The sequence below is a fragment of the Mesocricetus auratus genome, unplaced genomic scaffold (assembly GCF_017639785.1).
Source record: "Mesocricetus auratus isolate SY011 unplaced genomic scaffold, BCM_Maur_2.0 contig_9978_pilon_obj, whole genome shotgun sequence".
NCBI classification, from domain to species: domain Eukaryota; kingdom Metazoa; phylum Chordata; class Mammalia; order Rodentia; family Cricetidae; genus Mesocricetus; species Mesocricetus auratus.
In genome coordinates, this window is record NW_024435019.1 from 1 (window position 1) to 11,587 (window position 11,587).

At 42.8% G+C, this 11,587-nt stretch overlaps 2 pseudogenes; one reads left to right on the forward strand and one right to left on the reverse strand.

Moving 5' to 3' along the window:
- Positions 1-4,614: 4,614 nt before the first annotated feature.
- LOC121138682 lies at positions 4,615-5,391 on the forward strand (annotated as a pseudogene).
- Positions 5,392-8,814: 3,423 nt separating this feature from the next.
- Positions 8,815-10,728, reverse strand: LOC121138683 (annotated as a pseudogene).
- Between the last annotated feature and the right edge of the window lie 859 nt (positions 10,729-11,587).

The following is an 11,587-nucleotide window of genomic DNA, read 5'->3' on the forward strand; positions in this document are numbered from 1 at the left end:
TCACCAGGGATGGTAAGGCCTTCCATATGGAGGACTTTCAATGTCTCTCCTAACATTACGGGCAGGGCCTAGACCCTCCCCCATGTGTCCTGGCTGAGACATCATTTCTTCTTTTGGAATGGCTCCAAAGTCCATTTGTATGCCAGGGATAAATACTGATCTACTATGTGAGGGCCCATAAATTGTTCAAGGCCTCCTCTATGACACCCAGGTTCAGGGAGTCTGCATCATTTCCATGCTGTCCTGTCAGTCACAAGTGGATTCCATAAGTTTCCACTTGCTCAGGTCACCTGCCTCTGTTGGTTTCACCATTGATTAATTTTTGAAAACATCCATTTCTTTAAGATTAATCTATACTTCAATTCCTACTCTGACTGAGATTATCTATGTTTTATAATCTCATTTCTTTGACACTATTAGGTATATTGTGGCTTATTTAATACTTTGGTGGTATGTGTGTAAACAATGAGGAAAGTGATCAAGATCACACAGTTGTCTAGGAGGGAAGTTGATAACATTCAGAAGCTCTATGTCACTTCCCTGCCCATGTCATACAACCAGTACTTCCCGATATACAAATTTTGATTCCCTTGTCTGAATATGTCCAGAGATAGACAATTGATGTTTTGTGTTTGTAGGATTGAATTGTTTTTATTAAAACTTTCTTTATGCAGGGCGGTGGTTGCGCACACCTTTAATCCCAGCACTCGGGAGGCAGAGGCAGGTGGATCTCTGTGAGTTCGAGGCCAGGCTGGACCGACAGCCTCCAAAACAATACAGAGAAACTCTGACTCGTAAAACCAAAAAAAAAAAACAAACAAACAAAAAAACTTTATTTATTTCCATGCTTGTCCTTGGCAGTGGGATTTCCTGCCTTCCATGTACACTTTAGGTTGTGAATATGCTATGCTCTTTGTCAGTTTTTGTATGTGGAGTGAGTGATTCTTGTCTTCCCAGTAAAGACATCTTGTTCACAATGAATGACCTTTTCCAATTGTCACTGAGGATGAAGTAAAGGATCTATCAATTCTTGTCCTTAGAACACTCCCATGTTCTTAGTCAATGACACTGTCATACAGCCATCTCTTTTCAAGGTGTCTTTAATTGGTTAGATAGTAAGGGCTTTGTGAGAAGAGATTGTTTCATAAAATTATTTGAAAGTATCCATTTCCTCAGTTTATGGGATACAGCAATATTTGTGGGTCATTACAGGTGCTTCTTTTAATTGCTAGACTCATCAGTGAATTTACCTGAAACACTACAAGAGGTTGTTGACCAATTGGCTCTTTCATATTGTGTTGCCTGGTGTATTATTTGACTTTTAAGTTCTTAGGATGCAGAGGCAAGGACAATGTTTGAGGTCATAATGGTCTACAAAACTAACTCCAGGAGAGCTAGGGCTACACAGAGAAACCTTGTTTTGAAATCTAATAAACAAAAATCAGGTGAGGTTCTAGAAGGACTTTGATACTGGGAAAGGACATTCTTCTAAGCCAAATGACTCTAGGACGGATGTCCATGCTGTGGGAGTCTGAAGTAATTTCATTCCCATCAAACAAATTATGTCTCCATAGACTTCAAGTCTCTGGGACAAGGAGAGGTCCTGCACTGGCAGGATACAGGTTTTATTTCATATGAGGCCTGTACTACATGGCACAGGTAGGAATCTGCAACTGAATCTAATTATAGGCATGATTTTTTAATGATTTCTCCCTGTTTTATTAATCATTTTTTGACATTCCAGGCCAAGTTACTCCCATCCCTCCTCTCCTCCCTTTCCCTCTATTTCTCTCCCTTCTGCTCCATTGAGAGGGTAATGCCTCCCCTATGAAGATAACGTAGTATGACTCAGTCATCTTCTTGAGGCAGGGCCAAGGAACCTCTCCACCCCTACAACCCTGTGTCTCTACTGGGCAAGTTGTTTCTCCATATAGAATGGGCTTCACTAAGACATTTTGTACATTAGCATTAGATGTTGCGCCAACTGCCAGTGGCCTCTTATGCCACATCACTGTAATGTACACATCACTGTAATGTAAAATAAGAAAGTATAGTTTGGTCTTATGCAGGTTTGTGCTGGCGTATGGGACACAGTCAATGTGTGACTGTGTGACAACAATGAATCATCCTTGATATATGGACAACACAGCTGAGATAGGGAACGGTATAAACCCCCATTGTAAAACCCATGTTTTTGGTTACTCTTCTGTAGTCATACCAATTCATAAACAGGAAATCCCAAGAAATAGCATATCTGCCTCATTTTTGGAGGGATAAGAGCCCTTGATAGATAGTGGGACATAAGCATGGCAGCTAGCCGGAAGCTTGAAGGAAAACAAGAGGACTGCCCTGAACTCAAATCTCAGAAGCAAGCAGACAGAGCAAAGACAGTTTAGGTTTTTTCGCCTCAAGGACAGTCCTGGTGATGGACTTCTGACACTAGAGCTCCACCATGTAAAGTCCCAACTTTTACATCAACTGTGCTGTGTAACCATAAGTTCAAACACACCATTTGTATGAGAGATTTATACTTCAGACTACCACAGCCATTTTGTTAAATGTATGTCAGTTGTGCTGAGCATGGTTTCTAGTTTGGGAATTTGTGGAAAATATGGATGTGGAGCTAGCTAGAGAAAGTGTGTCTTTTGAGGATAGAGAAATTCTATTGCAGTGTTACCAGCCACCTAAGTATCAGTTCTGTAGGAACAACAAGGTCTCACCATAAATGTTTCAGTGTCTCTTGGAAGCCTGAACACAAATAAACACTTCCTGCCCACAGTTGATTTTGGACTGGGGTATGGTCAACAACATGAGAAGAATATTCAGAGCACTGGTTGTGGTACACAACCTGGTCAAAACACTGTCATTTCTGACAAGTCATGATGGATTGGTTTCTTGTGCTGACAGCACAAGGATGCATTATGAAAAATGTTTGCAAATAGGGAATGTTAGATACTGCTTAAATTGGCTCTTTCCCATATCTTGGAATAAATCCTGGTTGCCTCCATAGAGTTTGGAATTATTTTTTCTTTTTTTGTTATTTTAATCTTAAACGTCTTGTTTTACATGTCAATACCAGTTCCCTCTACCTTCCCTCCTCCCGCACCACCCACCATCCTCCCGCAGCCTCCCACCCTAACGAGAATTCCTTACACATAGGGGATATCTAGAGTGTGTCATTTCACTCAGTGTAGGGCCCAGGTACTCCCCTAAGAGTCCAGGCTGAGAGAGCATCCCTCTTTGTGCTATGGACACACGATGTCTGTTTGTATTCCAGGGATAAAAACTAGTCCACTGCTCAGGGCCCCATAGGTTGACCTGGCCTCCTCACTGACACTCTTATTCGGGGGGTCTGGATCAGTCCCATGCTGGCCTCCCAGCTGGCCGTCTGGGGTCCAAGAGCTCTCCTCTGTTTAGATCAGCTGTCTTTGCTGGTTTTGCCAGCTCATTCTTTGCCAATTTGCCTGCACCACCGTCACTGCCCTTGCTCACACACTTGAAATTCTAGCCTCCCTCCCTGAATTGGGGGCTCTGTGTGTGCCTGTGTGCAAGATGCCTTCACGCTGCCACTCTCTCTCCTGCCACCCGAGTGTTACGTCACAGGTGCTGGCGTTCGCATCCAGCTCTGGACACTTGCGATCCTAGTGGGACCCCAGCTGGAGGTAGGTGTGTGGAGTGTTTGTGGATGACCCGCACCTTGTGCACCATCAGAGTGTGCCAGACGATGTGCTCATCCCGGACTCTTGTGTCTCCTCCACTCAGATCTCCTGGTGATATGCCTGTCACAGGTCCTTGCTATGGGGCAGGAGGGTGTGTTGAGAACCACACAGGTGAGGTGAGGGAGAAGATCGCCCCCACATGGAGCTGAATGAGAGCGGCCCCACGCTGAGGATGTCTGGGGTAGTCCAGATGACATCCATGCTGTATCCTCTCTCTGCTGGCAAATGTACTTAGGAGTTTCGCTTCTGCTGTTTTCAGAACACCCTTCTTTTGACTTCAGAGACCTGGGCTCTACAACCCCTGTTTACCCCCAGCCTCAGCATCTTCCCTTCATATTATTATATTTTTATGTGTGTGCTCTGCCTCCACATATATGTGTACACATCATTCATATATATATATATATATATATATATATATATATATATATATATATAGTAGGTGCCTGGAGCCTGCAGAGATGAAAGGCATCTGAACCCCCTGAAGCTGGAGTTATGGATGTTGTGAGATGTCTCATGTGTGCTGGGAACCCTGAGTCATTGCAAGAGCAACATATACTCTTAACTAAGTCATTTCTCCAGCCCCAGTCTGGTCATTTTTTAAAGAAGACCCTGAGATCTGGAGAGCAGAAATATACCTTTTAAGATCTATCAGAAGATGTATTGTAGGGATTCATTAGTATCTGGGCTTGGAGCAATATCTCTTATTTTCTCCCAGAATTGGTCTTATTTTCCCCCAGGCCTATGGCACAGGTGTCAGGATTGCTTTTGTTCCCAGGGCAAATTGCAGAACCTCCACATGCTGGACTATGATAGGATTCCACAGAGAATGAGCCTCCCAGCCTTCCATCAGTGAGTCATCCTTGCCAACTGCTCTCCATCATCCACTGTCCTCATGTCTACCATACTGCCGAATGTGGACTTTGGGAAACCTCAGAAATAGGCAGTTGGGGGAAATGCCAAGCACCAATGTTTTGTCAAGAAGTGGCAGTTATTGGAACAGTGAGAATTTCAAAATAAAAAGAACCAACCCCCTAGCAAGGTGTCTAAGTTGCACTCAGAATCTCCAAAGAAAAGGCAGTCTTCTTCAAGTGTAGATGACATTTTGAAGATCCTCGCAAGCCCAAAGAATAAGGAGGCAGCTGCCTTAAGAGGGAGCCAGAGCATTCCACAGACAAGAAAGCATCATTGCCTTGTCTGACCCCTGGTCCTTCAAAGAAGACTAATTCTGTTGTGGCTAAAATAGATTTGCTAGGGGAGTTTCAGAGTGCACTTCCAAATATTAAGAGCCACCCATCTCACACCCAGGAGAAGGGCTCCAAGAGAAACACTTAAAGAAAAATGCAGAGAACTCCACCCAAGCTCATTCAGACAGTAAGTGTTCCAAGAAGTCCTCACAGAAGAGTGCTACACATAACTCCACCCAAGCTCATTCTGAGAATAAAGGCTCCAAGAAGTCCTTGAAAAATGCTGCACAAAACTCCACCCAAGCTCCTTCAGAGAAAAGTGCCTTAAAGTCTCCCAAAACTTTGCAGGGAAGATGGTGGCTGTCGACTGTGAGATGTTGGGCACAAGACCCTGGGGGCGTGTGAACTACAATGGAGATGGGCTTTATCACGACCCTAGTTGTAAACTTGGTGAAACAAGCATTGGACCTAAGCAAGCCCTCTGAATGTGGGTGCCTGCTATGAGGAATGGACAGTCTAAAGGACCTCTAACAATGGCGGCAGTGTGTATCCTTAGAGGACAATTGGAGCTTCAGAGCCCATTCCCAGTTGAGTGATGCTATTGCAACCCAGATACACAAAAGAGGTCTAGACCCTCTCCCAAATGATGTGACAGACTTTGATGATCTTCCATAGAAGAACTCACTATCCTTGGGATATTGGCGGGGGGCATGGGAGGGCAAGAGAATGGGGGATTGATGCTAAAATAAGATCGATTCTAAAACATAAATATATAAATCATGAATAACAAATATGAAAAATTTGGTATGTAAACTTTCTGGGAAACAGTATAGAAGACAGCAAATGAAATAACAAGAAGTTAGCATGAAGAGGACTTCCTGGTTAACACTGGTAAAAGTGGTGTTCATATAGGAATATTAATCACACGTCACCAAATTACACACTAAAAGTAACTCTCCAAAACATCCGAAATGACAATAGATGGATTCAGTCAATTTAAGGTGAGCACACCTCTCATCAAGTGTTTTAATGTTCCTATCTCTGCTACCAACGTCTAGACACACACAGACACACCACTCACACACACAAAAGCACACATACAAAGACTCATCCAATGAATGTCTCTTGGCATTTTTACCCATGAGCTTCTATGAAGTTCACCCTGAATAAGAAAGTGTTCATTAGTGCCACAGAGACAATTCTAAGGGTGTGCTCACTGATATTTGTCATAACACACCTTTTAGGATACCAGTTAACGACCCACCGGGTGAGCCTCTGATGATTTTTTACCTAACAGTCAACATTGTGCTCCAAATCAATGCATAACACATGGAGTAATCTACACAAAGATCCAGACTAGAGAATTGAAAGGAGTACACGATTGTCAGTCCCTGAGTTCAGATCATCTGTGCCAACTCAGAAATCTAGACATGGTGGCAGGTATCTGTAGCCACATGACTGGTGGGCACCGAGACAGGAGCTCCACGGTAACTCTCAGCTAAACTGTATATCCACAATGACATGCCCCTGGTTACATGAAATTCCCTTTCCCAAAGTGAATGCTGGTAAAGGAAGGTAATGGACATACTAGACCTTTGTCTTCATGATACCCTCAAGGGTGTGCCACACCTGTATTGAAAGTCTCACACAAGCATACATGGTCTGGGGGAGGAGAAACAGACAGAATATGTTGTATGAAAACATCTACCTTCAGTAAATGAAAAAAAGTGTCAATCCTTGAGGACATTTTCAAAGTTTGCACATAATCATGTTACATTCTATCATATTAGTGTATTTGATACATATATTCATCTCTGTTCTTTTACCTTCAAAGAAAGACAAAATATTTGTGAAGGTTAAACTGTTTGCTGAAGTGGGATACAGGAACTCACAAAAGCATTTTCTTTTTTTTTCGATCAACACCACAGTTTATTTGTAAACATCCTATTTGTGTCAATAGTCAAATTGACAACACTTAATACAATTTCGTTGTATAATATTAACAGAGGCATCTTGGCATGAGCTCACTAGTGGAACAGGCCATATTCGTAAAGCAAAGCACAAACACTCACATCCTAAGATGGGGCATCAGCTGGGAGTCTGATGGCTCCACTCTGCCCATTCAAACAAGAAACCAGAGATGAAACGTGTCTTCTTAGCACTGTCCCTGAAGTTCATGACCGTGGCTAGACTCCATCTCTTCCTTCAGTGTTTTGCAAAGTTATTATAGCAGCAAATCACTCCCATATTTTAATCTATAAACTCAGCAATAACTGGACTCACTGCTGTAACTACAACTGTTCAATTCTTTATTAGTGTACATGTCATTAGAGTTGGTGCTCAATTGATAATACAAGGATAAATACCTACAGTTAACTCAAACAAAGCAAAATAAAATGAGATTAAAGAGCGCTGACCAAATGAAATACTTACAACTTTCAGTTGGAACTGTAAAATTTACATATACACATAGCCAGTAGCACTAGGAATGTACAGTATAAGTTATTGAAAAAATTAATGAGTGCTTCACAGTCATAGAAATCATTTTAATATTACTATGTACTTTTCCTTTACAGACAAACGTGACATACACACAGTTCCATCCTATACAAGACGAAGTAGAAAACTAAACATTACTGCATTTACCCCAAACACAGCACCAACTGTGCTATAGGTAACCTGGTCCAAAATACTTAATTCTACAGATAGGCCATGGTATAAAATGCATGGCCGCTAGAACGGTTTCAAGAAAGGCATACAATTTCAGAGGTGTGTTAAATACACAAATATCAGTTGTATAAATAACAAAAGCCATCAGCAAGACTGTCAGGCTCAGCCATTTTCAAACAGTCAAAGCCTGACCTGGTAGCTCAGGTTAGCTTCACACTAGCAAGTCAGTGACCTCTGAGGAGGCTCAACTAACACTGCACAATCCCCCAAGAAAGGTGACCGGAAACATCTGTTTGGTTCCAAATATTCTGACATCTGAGATGCTGAAAGAACTAACTCCCGAAGAAGCACAAGACCAGACGGTTCTCTCAGCCCCACTGTCCCTGAGCTGTATGAGCAGGATTGCCTTATATGGAACTGAGTTCAAAGACAGCCCTGATGCTGCTACTGTGCAGCTCCCAACCACAACCCTTGCTTTGAAATTAAAGTCAGCTGTCCTAACAGTGCATTGGTAAAGCTACAAGACAAAATGAGACATGTGACAGCCTCAACTGCAAGTGGAAAATAAAGTCTATTTTTCCATAAAGATTCTATGAAAATATAAAGCCCAAAGTTGAGTGACAACACAAGTCCACATACAAACATCATTTAAAAATAGAACGTTTTCCATGAGATGTCAATGAATAGCCAGTTATAAGTCAAGGTTAAGTTTACACAACTATACTGAATGTCATTCCCCCAACCATGTTCACTTGACATACATAATTTACAGACATCCCCAGGAACCCTTAATGCCCTGGGAGACCTCTCACTCTGGATGCCCGCCACTTTCTAACGTGACTACCTGTTGGAGGCAGCGTTCCTTCTCCTCCTGTGATCCCCTTAGTGTAGATAACAAAATATAAAATTAAACCAGGTTTGTGTCTGAGAAACTAACATATAAAACTACCACCTCAATATTCACAGTGACGGCTTACAAACCTAACAGTCATCTAAAGCCTATAAAGTAAATCCTTAGTTCTATAAAAGAAATGCAGATTGTCTCAAGGTACAAACGCAGTGCTGGGCAGTAAGATGTACACCAGTACGGCTTCAGAAAGCGAGGCACACTCCCAGTGCTGCCTATGGTGCAGCATGACCGCGCCGCAGCAGCAGGGTGCTCTTGGTGGCTGACACTGTAAAGCCAACGTCAAGAAAGACAAAGGCAGAACGTGTGAGCAAGAAACGGTGTAATCGAATTATTGCAAGTGGAGATTACCAATGAGAAGGGAGGAGGGCAAGCGTCCACTCTACTCTGACAAGACGCCGTCTTTGAACACTAGGTTTTTGGCAGGAAGTGGAACTCCAGTATCAGCGTAGAATGATTGGGAAAGCACCCTGGGAAAGCTGAGTTCCGTGTGAAGATCCGGAGTTGAAGCACCTTCCTGGAATGAGTGGACAAAGTTAAGGACTTGCAGAGAATTTTCTACTGGAATGTAAGAGGCTTAGAAGGCTCTCTCTGCTGCAAAGGCCATGAACAACTATTTTCTGACACACTTTCCAGTTTAGTTCTGAACTGAACAAAGGAATTCCAAAACACAACTCAAGAGGAATCCAATCTTCTTCTGCTGTGGTCCCGGAATTTTGTTTTATTGCCGAATCTGAAGTTGCTTCCTCAATGACTATTTCAAATGACTCTGTACTCCCATTTACAACTGAACCAGACTCCAAATCAGGCTTGCCTCTCTCATCAGACGCGTCACTGAGCTTTCTACTTGCAAGCTGGCTGGAAGCATTCAGCATGGTGACATAACCACAGAAGTGCTGCAAGTCCACTTTGCCCCTCAAGAGCTGCAGTGCTCTGTGGACACCCGTGCTGGCACGGCGACACGCTCCTTGTAGCTCTGCTTCATCAAACGTAGCGGTATATGGACAATTTCTCCTACCCCATGCAAACCGTGTCCCTGAATTAGCACTGCGGAGTGTGTTAAAGCATCATTCAACATCGTGAGCACATTTGACGTAGGCACTACCCCAGAGTCATTGCCCCATGATGTTATAAATAGTCCATCATAACCGTGGAATATATCTGGCAGTTTCCGAAGTCTTGTAACTTTGGACAGTAAGAGAGATGGTGGTCCTTGCCCAGTGACATGGTAAATATACAATTTAAACCAGACAGAACTTACTTCTGGGATAGCTGGTCCAATATGCTGAGGGGTACAGCTGCTGACTGGCCAGATTTCATTGGTAAGGGGTGTCATGGAAACAAGCAGCATGTAATTTTTGTGGAGAACTCAGCTGCAAGTCGCTGGGTCCAAACCAAGAAGGCTTTCACAGCTTAAGAGATCCAGGGGAAAGCCGTAACTGGGCTGGTCTGGCTGAGAAGTCTGAGCAACCAGATCTTTATTATGATGCAGAAAGAGGATTGTGTTCCTCAGAGTGAGTGCATGATCGAAGTACCGCTGGGCTTCTCCTTCACCGGTGGGTGCTCTGAACCTTCTCCAGTTCTTATTATATTTTTGGTTGTGAGCCTAGCCTTTAATGGCTGAGCCATCTCTCCAGCCCACCTTCTCCAGTGCTATGAGGAAGCTGTCCAGGCCCTCATTGGAGAGTTTGCCGACTTCAAACATGATGACTGCATGACTTTCCAAGTTCGGTAAAAGATTTCCCATCATTAAAAATACAGTACGAGTAGGGTCAAATAAAAATGCAATACACTTTGTATACCCAGTGGACAGACTCAAACTGTTTACACTGGCTGTGTCAGCTGGATCTTCCTGACTGTTTGTGTCAGTGTCGGTAGCAGAAGACACTTTTGCACAGGACTCCTACTTTCCCCGCCATCCCATGACAAGAGCATCTTCTGTGGGTCTAAAGTGCTCTTTAATCTGTTTACAGAAGGAACATTCTTCCATGATAAATGAAGTTGATCCAAGTTTATTACTTGTCCCTTCTTATGGGCAAAACCCAATCGGCAATACATTGAAACAGCATTCTTCATCAGTGACAGGTCTATCTTGATGACATTTGCAAGCTCTGCTACGTTCGTGTGCTCGTCTAAGGACACAAATATCTTATAGAGCAGAGTTTCAAGATAATCTCCTTGTACCCGATTCATTATGAAACCTTCCAGAGGAGGAACAGCTATACAACTGTCATCGGTATGGGCACATCCAGATAAATAAAGCCTTTGTTACACAAACTATGTACCACATTGTAATCTAGTGTTCCAATGGTGTTATGTTCAGGAAGCTGTCTCTGGTATCAATTCATTCAAGGGTACCTCCCACTTTCTCTTCTAACAGTTTCAGTGTGGCTGGATTTATGTTGAGGTCTTTGATCCATTTCGACTTAAGTTTTGTGCATGGCTATACACATGGATCTATCCACATTCTTCTACTTGCCAACATCCAGTTATTCCAGCCCCATTTGTTGAAGATGCTAATGAAAAAGGACAAACTGCTGCAGAAAGACATGAACTACAGAGAAGACTTCTGAACTGAAACAACCGGTGTATTTTAACAATGTTATGACCTCAGTCTGGAAACCAGGATAGGTGCTACCTTGGGGAAGTGGTTTTGCATTTGTTTCCACAGGAGAAGAAGAACTTTCATTCCTGATCAAGTACCCCTAAAGAAATAGAAGCAGCCATAAAAAATTCTTCCAAGCATGAAAGTCCAGGGCCAGATGGCTTCAGTGCAGAATTCTACCAAAAATTCAAGGAAGAGCTTATACCAATACTCTTCAAAATTTCCACACGCTAGAAGTAGAAGGACCATTGCCAAACTCTTTCTACTATGCTACAATTACATTAGTATCCAAACCACACAAAGACACAACCAAGATATGGTATTACAGACCAGTCTCCCTCAAGAACATTGATGCAAAAATCCCCCAAATGGCTAAGCCTATGAAATAGTTGTTGAACCATGTTCATCCAGGTGAACTGTCCTTTATTAATCCTTTGGGGAAGTCCTTTCTCTGCTCTGAAAGGGACACAAATATGTTACAGAAAGTTTGACATCACTG